General features: G+C 40.9%; 1 pseudogene; it reads left to right on the forward strand.

Moving 5' to 3' along the window:
• The first annotated feature begins 1,097 nt into the window (after positions 1-1,097).
• LOC147419689 (uncharacterized) lies at positions 1,098-3,107 on the forward strand (annotated as a pseudogene).
• The last annotated feature ends 370 nt before the right edge of the window (positions 3,108-3,477 follow it).

Here is a 3,477-nt window from a genome sequence, read left to right on the forward strand (position 1 = left end):
GAAAACCGAATTTCCTTTAATCTCTCCTTGCTCTCTTCTTTACGCAAGCATTAGCCCACTCCTCTAAGTCTATCCCTGCTATGCCTTCTATAGAATTTGTTGCTTCCACACAATTTACTTCTTTACTGATTTATGCACATGAATTGCCCTTAAATTCCCTTTGTACGTGACCTACCCATTGCTTTATGCAATCCACCAAACTCTGTTTGTGTGACAAAGCCTTAAATATAAGGGAAATATTCAATATATCATTGACTGTCGAGTCTTGATCAGAGAGAGAGAGAGAGAGAGAGAGAGAGAGAGAGAGAGAGAGAGAGAAAAGAAGAAGAAGAAGAAGAGTATTTAAACGCCGTAGGAAACTATCCCTAGAGATCTTAAAGATCTATTTGACAAGGAGAGTTGAACTCGAGACCTTTTATTCAAGAGGAAAATGGTGTGAGAGAGAGGGAGAGCTGCTTGCAGATAGGGCTTTGGGTTTTCTCGCCTTCAAATATAAAATTTAGTGGTAAATTTGAAAATTGTGGGACTACAGTAAACCTAGGTTTTTTTACGAGCATTGTCTGCTCTTCATTGAATTTGGGCATCAACGAGCGACGAGGTGCTTCTCTCCCACGAGAGTTGCAGACCCTTCGCAGACGAGGTGCTAGGGCTCTCCCACCCCCTGGCTGAGCTCTCTACAAGCTCCCACACGTGCTTGGTGTCTGCGTGCGGTACTGCTGCGCCCTCTCAGTGGCAGTAGCGCCCTGCAAGCCGCATCTCTCCCCTCCCTCAGACCTCCGACGGGCCTCCAACCTGAAGTGAAGGTATTAACAAATTTTTCAACAGTCAGCATGTCTGCGTTTCTTTGAAAAATTATAAACTGGTCGAGCAAGTCAGAATGAAAAAGCTGACAAGGGAGGTTGTTACTTACTTTATCATCGAAATGTGCATTCTGCATGAGAGAAGTTGCATTATCATTGAGCCAAAATAAAGAAGGAAAGTACAGTAATGAGATTTGATTAGGTTCAATCTGCATTTTTATGTAATACATTCCTCTTCAAAGATATCTTTTTCATGTCCTTTTGGGGCCTCCTTTCCATCTCTTAAATCTTAAACTCATGCAAGTCTACGTTCAGTGTCAGGTAGAGTAAGAGTTGTTCTTCGACTTAGGCCTAGGAACTCTGAGGAGCTAAAAAATGATACTGATTTTGCTGATTATGTGGAGTTGATGCCAGAGGTCTTCTTCTCATTCCCTACGTTGTTGCTTCATGGGAAACTTTATCGGAATTAGCTCAAGACAGGTTCTATATTGTGCCAATGCCTTGTCTTAATCAATCTGTCTTTTGCACTTGTCACAGCTGAAGTGACTGAAGTTGAGGAAGAATAATTGGGACTGTGAGATATTCCGGTTTGATGAGATTCTGAATGGAACTGCTTCTCAGAAACGAGTCTATGATGTAGTGGCAAAGCCTGTGGTTGAGGTCCTTCATTGCCCCCTTCCATTTTCAACCCATTTTTATTCAATAGATAGTGTTATAGATAGGGAAATAGAGTCTTTGGGTGCTTGTTCTTTGTGTCTAAAGATATTTGCGTAGATGTTGGTTTGGCTTGTGATAGTGGCCTATTTTGCAAGATATTTTGTTATGTATTTTGCAGAGTGTTCTAGAGGGGTATAATGGCACTGTCATGGCATATGGTCAAACAAGCATAGGTAAAACTTTCACCCTTGGCAAGCTTGGGGAGGAAGATGCTACCGACCGTGGAATCATGGTTCGAGCCATGGAGGATATTCTTGTAGATACATCTTCTGAGCAAGGTTCAGTAAACAGTCTCATATCTGCAGGTGAATTCTTTTGGCCTCAGTTTACTCTGTACATGTACATTCTTTGTAATCTCCTTAAACCAAAGCTACCTTAAATGGGCCTTAAATACATTAGTCTTCTTGAATGTTTGTGTTCCTAGAGAAATGTCTTTCACTTGTTAGTTTTGCAATGATGTACTGTGGTGCGTAGTTGTGCTTCATTTTGAACTTGTTAGGGTGTATAAAATTAATCAATTAGATTCAAAATTGAGATGGATAAACTTGAAAAGTTTTTACGATGGTTTTCTTACTCTGAAAAGGAGGCGCACCTTCCAAACAACCAAATAGTGGTTTATAGTGTACACCTTTTAATGAATCTTTGAGTTGCAAATACTGCTGTTTTGGGCCAATGATTTGCCCCACCCTTGACTTCATGAAGCTCCTATATCTGGTTGAACATACAACTGTCCAGCTCAAGATGAAGTTTCTATTGTTATGCAACCAAAGACAAATAACAGACTGCTAGTGGAGGTGTCAAGCAATGATTGTTAAAACATTAAGCAATGATTGTTAAAACATTCAGTCTAAAATATTAAGAGGCTCTAAGGCAAGCTTATGTTGACTCCTATTTGTGAAGGTCATGTCATCTATCATACAATTTAACATAGACTCTGGTGTTATACCATCTACATAATTGCAATTAGTTATACAAACCTTCGGGAATGATGCATGTCACCTGTGCTGGTTTGATGTCTGAAGATATGCCAGAGAATTTTCATTTAATTCTCTGGATGTCTTTTACCTAGAGGCATTGCCTCATGAGACTCAAGCTTTGAAATGATGCACTGTAGGGTGTTGGTGGGGTATCCCTTGCCTAGATTTTACTTCTCTTTGGGGCACCACTAGTTCCTTTGCCCGCCTGCACATATCCGAGGTCACAACAAGCTTTCTGAGAACTCGTAGTGACATAACTACTGATGTGTGCATTAGTGAGCTGGGCGGAAATGCAAGGCGTCATAGCATCACCATCACCGAATTCGATGCAGTTGGTGATGGAGTTACCATTAATACTCATACGCTTACAAATGCCATCTTTTACCTCAACTCTTTTGAGGATAAGGGGGGTGCCCAACTCTGTGTTCCTACTGGACGATGGCTGACGGGAAGCTTCAAGCTAATTAGTCATCTTACACTGTTTCTGGAAAAGGACGCTGTCATGCTAGGCTCTCAAGTATGCTCTCTCTGTCCTATCTCCTACCTTGTTTTCCCATGTACGATACTTGCTACATTTTCCTGGTTTCTCAGGCACTCCATAGCCCTTAGATGAGACAATCACTACACTTTTCCTTATGGCAACCATATGGGGGATGCATACGGTTATCAGACTTTGGAATATAGTATGATTTAGATCCCCAAGACCTTCTATATGTCGGATACCATACTTGAGGATGACTATGCTGTAAGGTCAGAGTAATGTGTCCAACTTGCTGAGGCCAACTTGTGCTCAAAAACGACTTAAAGAGTCTAAAAGATTCTGTACAATCTGAGTCGAGCTCTTGTTTAGCTAATATGGAGGAGGACTTGCAAACAGGGAATATTGGCTTTAAACTCGGATATGTGAGTATTGATTATCACAACACTTGGAATATACTTGCAAATAGGGATTATTCATTTTAAACTTGGATTTGTGAGTATTG

This window comes from Adiantum capillus-veneris, chromosome 29 (genome assembly GCF_014529385.1).
Source record: "Adiantum capillus-veneris isolate H3 chromosome 29, ASM1452938v2, whole genome shotgun sequence".
Taxonomy (NCBI): domain Eukaryota; kingdom Viridiplantae; phylum Streptophyta; class Polypodiopsida; order Polypodiales; family Pteridaceae; genus Adiantum; species Adiantum capillus-veneris.